Source organism: Mesocricetus auratus, unplaced genomic scaffold, assembly GCF_017639785.1.
Source record: "Mesocricetus auratus isolate SY011 unplaced genomic scaffold, BCM_Maur_2.0 Super-Scaffold_100035, whole genome shotgun sequence".
Classification (NCBI taxonomy): domain Eukaryota; kingdom Metazoa; phylum Chordata; class Mammalia; order Rodentia; family Cricetidae; genus Mesocricetus; species Mesocricetus auratus.
The window spans coordinates 460626-477714 of record NW_024429214.1 but is presented as its reverse complement, the minus strand read 5'-3'; the positions used below and the strand labels follow the sequence as shown (position 1 = coordinate 477714).

The 17089-nt window shown below is 34.7% G+C and overlaps 1 pseudogene; it reads right to left on the bottom strand.

The window, feature by feature from the left end:
• Positions 1–3857: 3857 nt before the first annotated feature.
• LOC121135283 lies at positions 3858–16889 on the bottom strand (annotated as a pseudogene).
• Between the last annotated feature and the right edge of the window lie 200 nt (positions 16890–17089).

Sequence of the window (17089 nt, the reverse complement as noted above, 5' to 3'; positions counted from 1 at the left end):
GTGTCTGTGCTACTAGGGTTATATTAAGGAAGTGATCTCCTATGCCAATGGGCTGCATACATTCTATGGTATATCAAATGCCAGGATAAGTGACAACATCTTCTGGCCTCCAAAATTAGAGTATGCATGCATCTGTTACACACACACACACACACACACACACACACACACAATAAATACCAAATACCAAATGCCCCTGAACATAAATACCTGTGTATAAAATTCAGAAAGGCAAAAATGAGCATTTAAATTTATAAAAATATCCTGTAGCAGATAATTATACTCTAAGTATATGGAATAAAATTACTTTAATTTAGCTGATACATTCCTTTATTTGCTAAGCTATTTTCAGGTAAGTTGCCTACTTCAATATCTTGAGTATTCTAAGGAATCATTCAGTGAACATTCATGAGCAATTGTCTCTTGGCTATGCTGATTTCAGAATGTTGCAGAAGAATTATAAATGGAACTTATGACAGTTCTTTTTTCATTTAATAAACACCACATTATGTTTTCCATGTAGTGACTTTAGTGTAAATTCACAATAAAAGTATATATGGCATCTCTCTTGCCACTGTACTTCTTCATTAATTATCCCTCACTTTTTATGATAACTCTTTTCAGGTTGAATAATGGACTGTCAATGTAGTTTTGATCTGTGATTCCAGAAACCTCAATATCTTTAAAATTGTTACATTCCCATACACTTCAATATAATTGAAAATTAAAATTCAACACCTAATTTTAAAATGGATGTATTGCCAACTTCTAAAAGCTTTAGGATATATATATATATATATATATATATATATATATATATATATATATCAAGTTGACATTGGTGACATCATTGTCTTCTCTATTATATTCTTGGATAGATAAACAAAACATAGAATTTTTCTCATTCTGGTTATAGGAAATTCTTCTTTTGTCCTGCATAATCACCAGTCATGCAAGTGAATCATATATATATGGGTAGACAAACTAGCTATATCTCTCCATATCTATACCATTATCTTTATCTATATCTATATCTGAGTATATCTATATATGTATAGTGAAACATTAAACAAAATCCACCACATTACCTCTATTCTTTCACTTAATTTTATGGTTCAGAGGGCAGTAGTCTATCATTGCCTCAGTATAAAGAATGTACTTTACAACAGACCTATTCAACCCAAGTTCAGTGACTTCATAAACTACTTCTTATACTTTCATTGAAACTTTGATTTATTTTTTCAGTGTTATTGGAGTTTGACCCCACTGTCTCAGGAATGCAAGACATGTGCTTTACCACTTAACTGCTTCTTGATTCTTGCTCTCTTCATACATATTTATATATTTCATGAGTTCATTCAGGCTAAATAACAATTAACATACAATACTGATATAATACAAAGCATTTCTGGAGAAAGAACAAATATGCTCACTTTAGAATATTATGAATAGGTGGTCCATGTGATAGTTTTACATTCAGAGATTAGAATAACTCTTGGTATTGATATCTGTTTTTGTCTTTTGAGGATATTGACCTTTAAATTTCATTCATCTCTGTGCCCCTAATATCTTTTCTTATATTTCAGATATATTCAAATATATGCTAACCTACACTCACAATCCTACACTCTTTAGAGACTCTCCATCTATGCCCTTCAATATTATATCTACCCACGATGAGTTAATCAACTTCATCCTGTTCAAGAAAAGAATGGAAACAACATGCTCATTCATACAGACAAACTACATTATACATCAGTTGCTTTCTAGATAAGGGTCATTTTATAAAAGACTTTTAAATTTTATTTTACATTTTTCTTCCTTTTTTGTTTTTAAAATTAAAATCTAATGAGGTAACTTTTGTGCCCATTTTAATACATTGAATAGCTACAATAGTCCTTTACTTTAGCTCTCTCTCTCTCTCTTTCTCTCGCTCTCTCTCTGTCTCTCAAACTTACAAAAATCAATTTTTATACTGAGATTTTGACCTACATATGATGTCTGAGATAGGGTCAGTAGAAAGTCTAATATGCCAGAATAAAAATATTACTCCATATTTTTATATTGCCCACAACAGAATTTTGTTACTACTTATTAGGTATTTTAAACAGGCATTGAAATGATCAACTGTGCCCTGTATCTATATTTATTTCTATGTATGAGTGCGTTTTCTGTATGCATATGTGTGTACCACATACAATTCTTGTGCCTATGTACTTCATATCTTCTATAACATGAGATACACTCACTTGTGAGCAATGATATGGGAACTGGAAACCAAATATAGGTCCTATGCAAAACCAGCGCCTGTTCTTCAATGATAAGACATCTATTACCAACTCAACAGTTTAAAAATCTGGGAAACAAATTTTCATGATAATTTTTTATGGTGCATAGCATACTCATGATGAGAATTCCTATTGGTATACAATGTTTATGGATAGGACTCAGCTTAAATGTAGGGAAGGGTTACACTCTCTTACTATCAGTCACTTTAATGAGCCCACCACTTCAGAACTCAGGAAAAGAAGTAAGCCCCCAACTGTTAAATATTAATAGCCAACAGAAATATAATAAACACACTCAACACCAATGCCTGGTAATCTGGAGTAGCAGGATTTCCATCCCAGTAACTTAATGGCAGCTAGGAATACTCAAATTGCCATTTTTTGAGATAAAATAGTATTCTGATCTCGGTGCTTTCTGCATATATATTAGAAATCACCCTTAAGCTGGAAATGAAAATAAAATCATATTTTATAACAGAAATATAGCCCTAATATATATTTATGTTAGAAAAAATATTGTCTTTGGCAGTTACTACTAAACACGGGTGTATTGAGACTCACATTTTTTCTTAAATAGAAAAGTGACAGGTGCAGAGAATTTGGATGTTCAGTGTCATGTAAAATCCATACATGCTACAAGACATCAACATAAAAAAAAACATTCTTCCCTTGTCAGTTCCCCATCTGTGCCTCTTATGGGACACTAAAATTTGAAAGTTCTTATGTCAAATGCAAGAACATAGACCCAGACATCTCTTATAAATGCCATCCTTCATCTATAGATTATTTTTAATTCTGATATCTTAAGAGCAGTTTGAAAAGCTGAAACATAAATCAGAGTCTTTAGTAGACTTCCAATATTTAAAAAATTATATAATTTTAAATGTGTGGTTGTGTGTGTGTGTGATTACACACACACCTGAATCCAGGAAACTTTGAAGCTCAGAAAAGGCCATTTCTTCCTTTGCATATATTGCTCTATGAAGTCCTAAAGAGAATCTGGATGATACAAATTGATTAAATTTGTTTCCAAGAACAGCACATCCTGTTAACTGCTGAGGCATCATTCCAGCATCTGTAGAAATATTTCTATCTGTTTATCAAAATGTCATTCTCTCTTCCATGTTCTACTTTTCTTACTCTTTGAATGGATCAGGGTCTTATTCCCTGCCACCCACAAGATGGAAATTTTTTAAATATATCTGCAAAACAAAGCTAGCTGTCTCAAAAACACCTTGTATTTTGCCCTTAGCACTCTACTGCCATCGTAGGGTTCATTCATTCATAGCATATGTTTTGAACAGTTTTTTATTTTAAAGCTGAAAGGAATATTTCCATTCTGCACTATAGTTCAATGGCTAAGTCTTATGAAATCAGTAACTGAGTGGAAGACTAGAAGAGACGATGTAGACAACAATAGTTGATATATACTGGTAGGATACATCATTTGAGTAAACAGTGAGAGGCATTTTAAAAGACATAGATCTTGCATTGTAATTGAATAGTTGGTGGATGTGAGCAAACTGTATATTTGTGAGTTCAAATTAATGAAATATCAGTTCTGGAGAATTATTTTTCCTTGATATTTTGAAGAGACTATTCTTGTTGGTCTTACCAAAATTATATAGCACTTGGGAACAAAGATGCATCCCAGCATCCCAGCACTGGAAGCCAAGATAGAGAAAATTTCCACAGCTACCATGACCTTACCCTTGGTACTATGGTACACAGGGAGAAATGTGATCCAGACACAGCAGAACAACAGCATGCTAAAAGTCAAGAACTTGCCTTCATTGAATGTGTTAGGGAGATTCCTGGAGAAGAAGGCCACAGTGAAGCTCGCCTGAGCCAGGCTGGCCAGGTATCCCAGGACACAGTAGAAGGCAGTGAATGAACCCTTGATACACACAATGATGATGTGACCATGCTCAGAGTGGGCATCAACACTAACAGAGGGAGGAGAAGCTCCCAACCAGACTGAACAGATAATGACTTGGATGAGAGTACAAACGGCAATGATGTAGTTAGGTCCTCCTGAAACCAGGAAGTATCTCATTCTTCTTCCAGGGGCTATGATTTTGAAAGCCAGAAGCACAGTCACTGTTTTGGCCAGCACAGTGGAAACAGCCACAGTGAATACAACTCCAAATGTGATTTGCTGCAAGATGCATGTAGCTGAGTTTGGATGGCCAATGAATAGCAGGGGGCAGAGGAAACAAAAGAAGAGAGAGAAGAGCAAGATGTAACTGAGCTTCCGATTATTGGCCTTCACAATGGGCATGTCATGGTGCTTGATAAAGACTCCGAGAACCAGAGCTGTGAAAGCAGAGAAGCACAAGGCCATTAAGGCAAGACCCATCCCCAAAGGATCTTCAAATCTCAGAAATACCATTACTTTGTGAATGCACTTGTTCTGCTCTATGTTGGCATACTGGTCATCAGGGCACTTCACACACTGATCCACATCTGAGGAGGAGAGTAATGTATCATTAGTTCACTTTCAGCGGCTTGACAGGGCATTTCAATGACATGTACAGAATAACCATTGCAATGACTGAATTTTGTTGTTGAGGATGTCATAGAAGGACCTTGCTGCCTATAAATACTTCCATTTGATTGTACTCATCATCTATATGAGTAAAAAAAGCAAAGTATTCTTTGTCTATTTAGGTGTATTGATGGAATTAATGATATCAAGAAGGACAGATTTTTACTATATTCCAGGGGCTATTAAAAGATGAATTATATTGGAAAATTTCAAATGCTAAATTAATTAACCACAGTAATTCTGAGGGTTTTTAAAATCCCAGATCCCATGGATTCGGTGCCTCTTAATGTCATATTTGTCATTCCTATGAATGCTTTCCCCATAAGCGATGAAGACGGGTTTCTACTGAGAATAGAACTCTGTTATATTTTCAATTTCAAATTTTCTGGCCCAAACCCATTTAAATAAAAGCACCTTTAAATGAAAACAGAGGTTTGTATAATTGTGTATACATCCATAGGTATATATTCATATATTAGTGTCAAAAGATCTGGAGAGTTTAAAAGTTATTGGGATTATATGGAGCAAGTAGGAGGGTGAAAGTGAGTGATGAATAGCGTTTAGGAACTGCATGAACAAGTAATTTCATAAACAAAGCCTTAATTTAGCTGTCTTCTAGAAGTACCAACAGCAAACTCTCAAGTCTTGTCCAGAGGAAGTTGTAGCCTATCTCTGAAAGTAGAATCCTCTATGAATACATAGCATTAAAATGCCCCTATATCATGATTATGCTCCACTTGGGAATAGACAAGACCTTGCTCCTTCCCCAATTTCCATCTCTGTGAGACTCAGTGTCTGTGGATGTAATCAATGGTGAAGTTGTTCCTCACAAAAAGTGTTAGACAGATAATACATGAGTTTTTGGGACAGAGTGCAAACGCAGAATGTTCTGTTGATTAATACCACACTATTTATAAGTTGTGATTCCCATTATAGTACGTGCAGAAAACCTTATACTAGTTGGTTTTAATCACCTGCTAATTGCAGATAGTGACAGTGCACTTTAAATATTTTAAAAGGATTATCTAGAACCTAGGGATTTTGTTCACTACTGAGAGAATGTATTGCTCTTGCAGGTGACCTTAATTCAGTTCTCAATAAATTCAGATGCTCACAAATTTGTGAAACTAACTATGGAGGCATTGGATGGCTCTCACCAGCACTGTTGCTTAGGTGCACATAACCACCATCATTACGTACATACACATAATCAAAGTAATAATAAAGTTATTTTGATAGGTTTTTCATATATATCACAAATTTTATGTGATTTTACAATAAAACAGTTAAAGATACTTGGTTTTATTACTTTGGAATGTGTTTTATTTGACACTGCATGGACTTCCTTCTATGACATTGGTCTTCAAGATGAATTCACACTATCTGTGTTAGAGGGAAGGAATTTAACTGCAGTGTCATTTCACTAGCCATAAATATCCATCATGGACTTTAATTTCATTATATTTGATGACAGGCAATAGCAGTGAAAAACCATCAGCTTACCATTTTGCTTATAACATTGGAAATAAATAATCATTTAACTAATAGGTGGTGTATCGGTGAAAACAATCCTTGAATAGTTGTGGCTAAATTTGCGACGTTATTACTGGGTTTTGTACATAAAAATATTGAGTATACTTTTTATATTGTGTATCAATACATTTCCCCACTTTCCTAGGTTTTCAATCAAGTTGAAACTTTGATAACAGTTCTCTGGATATAGCATGTAGTCTTCTGTCTCTTCTAAGCTGCTCCTGAAATTTGAACAGTAACAATTTTCTCTTAATATTACAGAGAATTTGTATCTGATTACCAGCAGACACATTACATAGTAAAGAACATTCTTTGCTCTATTCTGTTCTCTGTGAGCACCTGTGCATATAATACAGGCTATGCATAAACATATGTAGGCATACATACATGTAAAATATTTAATCATTTGGAAAGATTCAAGACCCAAATGTAATTTTAGAGGAGATTCATCACCGTAAAGACCTTGTGTAAAATTCTCTCAGAATGCTCATTGATTTCCCTAACTGTCTCTTTGAGAAAATGCCACCTGCCATGAATTTACAATGAGTCAAGATATGTGGTAAAGCATCAGGATTTTTATACAGGGAAACAATTAGTGATCATATATTTATAAAGCTTAATTTAGGCAAACTCATTGTGTTTATGCAATTCCATTTCACACCTCTTCAGCATCAGTGTAGAGGAATGACTAAAGTGAAGTATTTATAACTTTCTCAATACTCACTTGTCTCATTAGAGATTTCATTATTTGGGCAGGGCTTGCATTTAAAACAGCAGATGACCATTCCATCCTGCAAGAATTTTCTGAAGCCAGGACCACAATCACCACTGCATACAGAGGGTGGTGGTATCTGTGGAAAATCAGAAACATGGGTGATACCAAACGTTTCGTCTTATCCTTTCATACCTATATTAGGTAGCATGTTTACATATTGATAATGTAATTTCATATGCACCAAATATGTGATCACATTACAAAAAAGTAAAGTTTTTTTTGGTTTTTACAAGACAGGGTTTCTCTGTATTGTCTTGGAGGCTATCAGTCCAGCCCAGCCTGGAACTCACAGAGATCCTCCTGCCTCTGCCTCCCGAGTGCTGGGATTAAAGGCATGTGCCACCACTGCCCGGCACAAAAAAGTGAAGTTTTTAAAAGACATAAAGAAGATTAGATAAAAAATTCTGGTATACAGACTAGTCTGTCACCCTATCTGTGAAGCATTTTATTAAGTGTTGTCCCTAAGCAGAGCTTTATGATAAATGCAAGTAGTGCAAGCAACTTAGCAGTGTTCTTTCAGGGACTATGCTTTAGCTGACATCTCCAGATTCCTGCCTGGTCTTCCTTTGACTGTAACCAATGAGCCACATTTACCATTCCCCCTAAATTTACTTATCGTCAGTGTCTAATCACAACAACTGAATAACAAACTAGGATGAATGGGCATCTGAAACAAGAGAAATATCTTCTAAAATCTCAGACAACACACATTAATTCCAACGAAAGAATACTGGAAATATTGACATGGAGTGTGAAGAGCAAAGAGTATAATAGGCAGAGCCCAGTGTATTTTGTTATGAGGAAGTGCTGAACTGATGTGTAGTCATCTGGAAGGTGACGTTTCCCAATGTGAAAAGTCCAACAAAAAATATGAATGCATGCGTAATCTGAATAAAAGTTACATTTTTAAAGGTAATTGAAAGATTTCTTAAATTAAAAATGTATGCATTATCTTTGATTACCATGAACCTGGTGATGGGTATCTATATGTTGCATTAGAGGGGTCCTGATTCTGGCTCACGTTGCATCTTTGGTTTTGTGTTAACTTCTATGTCAAAACAAAAGCATCTCCTAAGCACAGAATTATCTCATGTTCGGCACAAGTATGGAGAACTACAATGTTTCCTTTTCTGTTGCTGTTTTGGTTGAAGCAAAGTCTCACTATGTAGCTAGGGATTGCATGAACTTTCCTTACTATGATGTAAATTCCTTCCTTTTTGTATGTCTCGTCTTTTCATTTATTATTTAATTTGATAATATGTATGAACTATTTTGAATAAGAGTGAAGATAATGCCATTATCCATTTTCTGATCATTTCATTTATGTTAGGGGTTAATTATGGATATCTGTCTGGCTTGAACTCTTCATGTAATTCAGGTTTACTACAAAATAAAGAGTACTAGATACTCAAAGAGTTTGAATTAAAGACATGCACCACAAACACTCCATCTGACTTTATTGGATATTTTTGCATTTTCTCTCCATGTGGTACAATGCTGTGAATATGTTTATCACAGAAAAATTAATACATCAAGTTGTGCACATTGTACTCTGCCAGGTTTTGTTTCTGTAATTTTTTCAATCTGAGTGAAGGTTGTGCATTGTTAAGTTCCTATGTGCACAATTATACATAATATTTGAAATTTATCCTTGCATTTATTCATGTGGTATTTTGCTCTTAAAGCATGCTTGCACACTTGGAATGAGTCATCTTGGTTGCATAGACTGATCTTTCGGTTGTGCTGTTGAGATATCTTGGGAGGTGTTTAGTACATCCATGTCCATCCAAGTTATTGTAACTTGGATTTACTTTTTTCAATTTACCTTCACAGCAAAGCTTTTTCTCATTCTGTAGAAAGTTTCTCAATACTTTCTCCATGAAGGTTAAAAACGAATGTTTGTTTGTTTTTTTAAACAAATTTTATTGTCTTTGCATTTTGATTGGAAAATGTGACCAAGAAAATTCAATTCTTAATGAAAAGTATTTGCAAATTATGGTCTGTTTTTGGTTATTGCAATGTTTGATACTTTTCTAATAGCAGATTGTCTGACTGTTGTTCCAGTGATGACTACAATTCCTTTGACCTCTTAAGTTTATCCTGACGTTTTATCTGAAAGATTACTTCAAATACTTTCATAGTCTTGTTTCATTGGTTATGCATTCTGTAATTGTTTGAATTAGTGAACGTTTTCTGTCTCTTTCTATATTAGGGGTAAATTTGCTTGGTGTAGTAACCAGGATTGGCAGCATATGTCTGTAAGTATTTGGAATACATCACTTTTACTCCCCTCCTTTCAGAGTATTTTCAGTAGAATCTTCTGTTAACCAGATGGATCCTTTGTATTACTGGAACTTCTCTCCTGCTGTCTTCAATTTATTTTTTAGAATAAAAATTTAAAGTAAAATAAATTCAGGGATCCTTTTCTCAAAGGTTGAATCATTGGTATTTAACTATTGTGTCTAGATAGTTACATATCATGTTATAACTATTGAATATAAAGTTCATGAATTCAGTGTTTCCTTCTCCTCTTGGGCCCACAGTTTATAAATTTGATCTTTAGTCATATTACTTTGATTTCCTAGGCTTTTTTCTTTTGTATGATTTTTATCAAGTTTTGAATTTTCTCTTCCTACTCCTGTTCTTCAAGTCTTCCATCTGTCTTCAACTTAAAGTATTCTCTGTGTGAGTATTTTAACTGAGATTGTAATTTGACTTTTTGCTTTACCTTTATATGATTTAATTTGAATTTTTCATTATTTTGTATCTTTACAGAAATAGTTTGTCACTCGACCAATAAGTGTCTAATTCTGTGCAAGTTACCATGATCTCATTGTTTCTCCAAGAAGTGATTTGTGTACTCTTGAATTTTTCTGGATCACTTTTATAATCATTCTTTGATTTCCTTATTCAGTACATCATGGAATGTACTCTACTTTCAGTTTATTAATGTATGATTTGGAGTCATATTGCTTTGATATCTTCCTGTATATTTGTTTGTTGTTTGTTTCTGCTTTTTAGTTTGCATTTATGAAAGAAGAACAGTGGTTGATTTGTCTTTAATCCCCAGTATTCTTCCTGTGTGTGTTTGCAATGCTCAGGTGAGGTGTGGCTAGAATAGACATGTACTTTCACTGCTGCCCGATGTATGGATATGCAGATCAGTAGCTACGCCTTCAGCTTATGTGTTCTTCTCCCTGAGTATGACCCTGCACACACATGGGGAAAGAACAAAAACTCTAAGCTTCATTCTATCTAGGGAAACTAAGATATCACTTCAGGTTATGTCTGAGGACTTTGCTGAAATCACAGTCTTTAAAAACTAACTATTTTGTACTCGTCAGGTTGAATTGCATACCATAAAACCATATACATCATCCCTATAAAATATCCATGATGAATAAAAAGATATTTCATTTGCATATTTCCTCAAAACTGATTTTAGTTTTATGAGTAATGCTCCACATAAGAAGAAAACTAGACACTCCCTTATTAGTTTGAATGATCTATTAAATTATTAATTAGAACAAGCAAAATATCTCAATTGATAAAATGCTTTTATAGTATATTATACAGAACTGAAGTCATGACAGAGTTAGGTAATAATTCCTGCTCAAGAATAAGACTCACGTTTGATTTCTAGCCATCACTGTGTGCAAGCAAGCTTTATCCATTTCTTAGGACTCATATAAGTCTTCTGTCATCCACATAAGCCACAGTCACAGCAGATGCAAGCATACATGAGGAAAAAACACCCATACACACACGATAAAAGAAATAAAAAGCATGGTAATAATTCATAGAATATGTAATATGCATATTTAAAATATTAATTTATGGTTAGAGGTGCTGAGAAATAAGGAATTCTTTGTCAAAGTATTAAAAAATTAAATAACAAAATGCATGTTTTGTGTATTGTGAATTTACTCCATCATTACAACAGCTTAACTTTTCAATATCTGTGTCCAAGATTTAGCCAAAAGGAGGAAATTACTCTATAGTAATGAGTATGCTACCAAGAGAATATTGCTCCCTTTACTGGAAATTTTAATACTAAATCTTTTTTGAAGCTCGTTTATACTCATATTTATGACAAGAGTCAGGTTTGGATATCTTAAAAATGCAATGTGTGCATGCTGGAAATCCTCAAAAGACAAATTAATTAATTGTCACATCAAAAAAGGAGAAAAGGAGAAGCATAAAGTAAGAGGCTTGATAATGGTCCATAATATGACAATGTATTACATAAAGTTTTAAGGAAGCAGGAGTGTTCCCACTTTACACTGTTACTGCTGTGTAAAGAAAATCTGTACAACTTGATCACACCCACCTGTGTATTTCCTGTGGCCCACTCTATCATTTCTTCATCTACATGTAAATGTTGTTCATGTGGAAAATATGGACTATACTTTCCTATCTTCACTTTAAATCTAAGACCATGTGGGAAATTCCAAATCTGGAAAATGTCATACTCCTCCTCAAGGTCTTCTTTTTGGTTCATATTCACTCTGCCCCCAACAGGATTTATGAATTGTGTCTTCTTCAGAAATGTATTCAGCTGCAAGACAGACAGCATCCTATAATGTGTTTGCCATTCATTGAAGAAAAAATTCTTATTTTAACCTAAAGTCAACATTATTGCAGGTACCCAGGGGAGAAATGTCAGTGAAAGCAAATGGATAAAGAAGATTATAATAATGTTCCTCAAATGGTAGTTCCTTCAGGGGAACATGACAAACACACACAGAGACATATATGCAGACACCAAACAATGTATGCAACACACAGGCACGCATAGACACACACACAGATTCTCACATCCATCCAGAGATACACACAAAATGCAGCCATGCACTTATCTGACAAACATACATAAATGCCCAGAAATTCCTATCCATATGCAGGCAAACATACACAGGCATATTCATCCAAACATACATACAAAAACACTGAAAAAATACCCACGGAAATGTACACATATCCACATATATACAGGGGAAAACACACAATCACCAAAAGAGACATGTATTGAGAAAAAGAAAAATATATCCACACATCAGAACACAGACAGACACACAAGTTTACAAACAGACACAACAGTACAGATATGTATATATGAAAGCAAATAGATGCAAATGTACAAATATACACAAAATCTCATGCAGACACATTCACTGCCAAATATACAAATACACACAAGTAGATACACACAGGAAAAATAACCATACAGAAAGACATAGAGACAAATTTATTACAAGTTCTGCAGGAAGACAGACAGATACTCACATAGGAACCTATATGAAGACCTATACACCGAGAGATGAACAGAAAATGGCAAACACATACACATATAGAGTGAGAAACCTCTAGTCACACTCATGAATGTACATGTATGTACTGAACTGAGTAACATCACCATTGCCTGTGTAATAACTATCAGAAGCCAACTGTGGTCCCCAGAACTTATTGTGGTGAGAGAACAGGTGAAAACACTTGTAAATATCATTCCCTACACTACTTAAAACATTATGCATGATTAATGTACAAAGATCTCATATAATGACAGAGAGTTTTCATGAGAGAAGACTGATAATGTTTACAGTATTAGAAGAGGAGTCATGGTATTCAGAAGCTCAGTAACAAAATCACTAATTGTCTTTGATGTATTTTGTCTTGTGCTCTATTTCCTTTGCACTAGAGACTTCTATGAAAATCTAGATTTACTCCAGAGAACAAATGAAAATACTCAGTCATCTTTATTTTGGGGTGAATATTTCTAGTCCACTGAGTTAGGGCATCTGAAAGACTCCTAAAGATATGACATTGCTGATACCAAATACTACCAATTGAAGAAATACTACCTTCCAGCAGCTAGAACCATGTCCTTTCCCTTTGTCCATTGGCTGAGTATCTACTTGTTGTAGATCTGCCTCATGCAGTGCATGGGCCAAAGCATACACAGCATTGTACATGTCATAACTGCTATCACTAAAGGCCATGTCAAACGTCTGTACCAGTAGCCATTCCATCGAGGTATTCCATGAGTATTTCTTTAGTGTCTTACAGTTGGATGTGGAAACTTCACAGTTAAAGTTCATCCATTCCATCTTTGCAAGGCATTCATCTGTGTTTTTGATAGGGTTCATTGCCTGAACAAAATTTTTAAAACCAGAAATATCACCATGATGGCGAGCAAAAGCTAGAGTCATTTGGGACGTATAAACCATGAAGTCTCTTTTATTAGTAGTCACATCCCACTGTGAGGTGATGACCCATATTCTCTGTAAACCTTGGGATTCCCACATTTGAAAGCTCACAGCAAGAGTACTGTCTGAGTCACCATAAATGATAACAACATTTGCTGATGATATCTTGATTTGGTTATAATATACTTCAGCTCTTGACATGTATAACTGCATGCTGATTGGAATAATATTGACAAAGGCAAGGCAGATTGTATGTTTTTCCAGGTCTCTTCTCAAATATGAGAGAAATTGGGTGCCATGATCATTGTCAGAGATGACCAGCCCCACCCAGTTCCATTTGAAGTGTAGTATGACAGAGACCATGGCCAAGGCTAGAGATGTGTCCTTGGGGGCCATTTGATACAGATTGGGAAAATTTTCATGATCACTTAGCATTGGATGGAAGGATCCATATGTAACCTGAATGATCTAGGATACAGGGAGCAGAATAAGGTACCATGCTCTCCTAAGAACTTGACAACACATTTTTCTTCTGCAAAGATTTCTAGAAAACACCCTAGGATAATCCTCTTAGCTATTTCATCTTTCCTCATCTGTATTTGAAAAAAGGAAATGTGAACAACCCATCATTCTCTGAATAATACTCCTAAGCTATAAAAATTGATATAAATATAAGTCTATTCCCCTCTGAATACAGTTTTTAGTATCTAACAATGGTGTACATAAGGACACTATTTCAGTCAAGCCAAAGCTTTAAAATTCTAACCTGTAGGGATTTCCAGAGGTAGAAGAAATTCAGAAGCATTGCTGACGTTTCCCAGTTTGGTCCGGTAAGTATCACACGACATATATCTTCATCACAGTAATAATTAGGGAATGTATCAGGGTTTTGTGGATTAATTTGATGGATACTGTACAGTCGAGACAAACTGATACAATTGTCTTTAAAGTAACTAAATATTAAAGATTTATTTGGTAATAGATCAGGGTTCCTGTTGACCTCATCCAAAGTAAAAGCCAAGACCAATGCAAACTTTTGTCTCTCAGTTGGTATTCTGTAAAAGGTAAAGATTTAATATCGTCAGCGATCAATACATGATTATTTGTATTCAATACAAGGACTATTTTGTACTGAAAAATATTCTCAACCTCCCTCAAATATTGAAATAATGTCTTCTATTGTGAGTATTTGCCATCTCTGGTTTGTGTGTTCGTCCTCAGTAGGTAGAGACTGGACACAGTCATTGACCAAATGGTAAACCTAGCAATCTTTACATTGAAAATATTCAGTAATATAAAAATGCACATGATGAGTTAGCTAAAGAGTTTATTTTATTTTCTTATGAAAATTACTGAAATAGCTAAGATTGACAAAGAATCACAGATGAAAACACAATAGTCTTCATTGGGCAATATTTGGCTATGGACTTACAGATCATGATAATTAGTGCACAATATAGTTAACATATCCTCTCATGTCCATCAAAATCTTGCTCATGCTTATATTTCAGGCTTAACTGTAACAGGGAATAATCTTTTGTAATACTTGCTGTAAATAAATTCAAGCATTAAAGAAATATTTGGTAAAAAATTTGAATGTCTGCATCCATCTCTATGTTTGTCAGGATTAATGCTAACATTGGCCAAACAAAACGGCACAAATCACTTGCTTTGGAATTACAATTTCAAAATTGGTGTGGCCTCAAATGCACAAGGATACACCTGCTCTAGGTTCTGATTGCACATATTAAAGGTATGTATCCCCATTACAGTATTGTTCAACTATTTCATTTTTACACTGACATGTCATATATTCAAACTGGGCATATCTGACCATCATATATTTTCTACTAGGTAATATCATTTTATTATCTTTGCACTTACATTAACACAACACTAGAATTCTACTGGGATTTATATTGCCAGTATCCCATATGTGTCAATTAGAAGAATATAAAGTGTAAATGTTTTGTAATACAAATGAACAGCAAATCTTTTGGAAGAGAACAATGTCATGTTGTGGTTATGTTTATGGGAAGAATGATAACTCATGTATCTTACTGGTCATTTTATATAATATGATGAATATGCATCAAACATGTTACTTTATTTGAGTGATTTACGCAGAGTTAAATTTAATCTGTTATTCATTTATGAATTGTAACTTTCTTATACCTCTGTATATAATAAGAGGCACTTTACAAATGTCCCTTATTACCAAAGAAAAGGTATCATTGTAATTTTCAGTAAAAACAAAGGATTTGGGAATATATTTTATGCAACTGAAAAACTAACTTCACTACCCTGAAATTAAGAAACTTCAGTGACTAGAGCTCTCATATTTGCATATTGAACTAAAGTGCTGTCTTTTAAACCAACTATCTTCATTCTACAAAATCAGCATGTGTATAGTGCCTATATTGGTAAAATATGCATCTATATTTAGAGAAATGTAAGAAGTGAGATATAAGTGTCAGAGAATAAACAACTTATAAATAAAGAGAAAAACACATGACACTTAAATAAGATCAAAGAAGAGTTAGTAAGTAACTACTTTCCCTCTTCTCAAGTTTGCCAAATATCATATGCCACAGCTGTCACTCAGGCAAGTGATAAGGGAAGTAAGCAGCCAATCAATATTGGTTGTAGACTCAGTTTTTAAAGACTACAAACATGTCATTTGTAATCCACACATTCCTTCCTTACTGTAAAGGGAGAGCAGAGAACTGGACTTTGTAATACTTAAAAGTCAGTGGTTGTCCATGTGTATAAGTAAAACATGGAGAAACAGGAAGACAAATGGAGCTCATAAAGACAGGCCCCATACATATATTCTCAGGTCAGCTTCAGGGGACAGAGTGGCCACAAGTAAGGCATTTGAGGGAGTTCTTAATAGCATTGTGAAATGTCTTTGTAGCTGTGTGTGGCACAAATATTTGTGGTCCTTACTCAAGCACATACTGATGAAATAACCATCAGCAGATTCTAAGGCATTTTACTTTCATGTTCTTGGGACAAATTTCATTGATATAGTGTTGGTTTTCTTTTGATTAGACATTTCTGGCCAGTGAGCTATGGACAATATCAAGAGGAGAGCTCTTTGTGATGGGTCATGGTAGAGAGTGATTCCTTCTTTCCACTTCCCGCATTTAAATTGGGAGGCTAACTAGAATAAAAACAGAACACATACTAGAAAAACAATAATGGTAAAATAACAGAGACTCTTTATAAGAACTTGGGGTCATTGATTAGTATGGAGGTTCAGAGAACAAGGCATAATATTACAGGCCCACCTTGAAATATTATTGATGACATTTCTATGGAAACTACAAAAGCACTTACGGTATATTTAATATTTGTTTGAAATACCCTTTATCCACTGGCCACTGCACAGTTCTTGGGGAGAAAATGCAACCTGTCTTCAAGTCTCTATCCTTGTCTTCACTCTGCGTCATTCTCCAAAAACACCTGGGATATGTGAAACTGGCCATGAGAATTGGAATGTTCAAGAGCAGCAAGAGGAAAATCAAAATGAACATCTCTGTCCTGTGCTACACCAGGGCAGCATGAATTGTTAAGTGTCATGTAGAGAGCAACTTTAAATGGGCACCCACTTATCCTACCTGCTTTTATGACTTGGGCAAATGAGATGTTATTTTTGAATCTGTGATTCCTTTTCCTCCAAGGTGTTTATTCATTCCTAGAGGAATATTGGAGAGTCTCTTCCCTGAGACTCTGC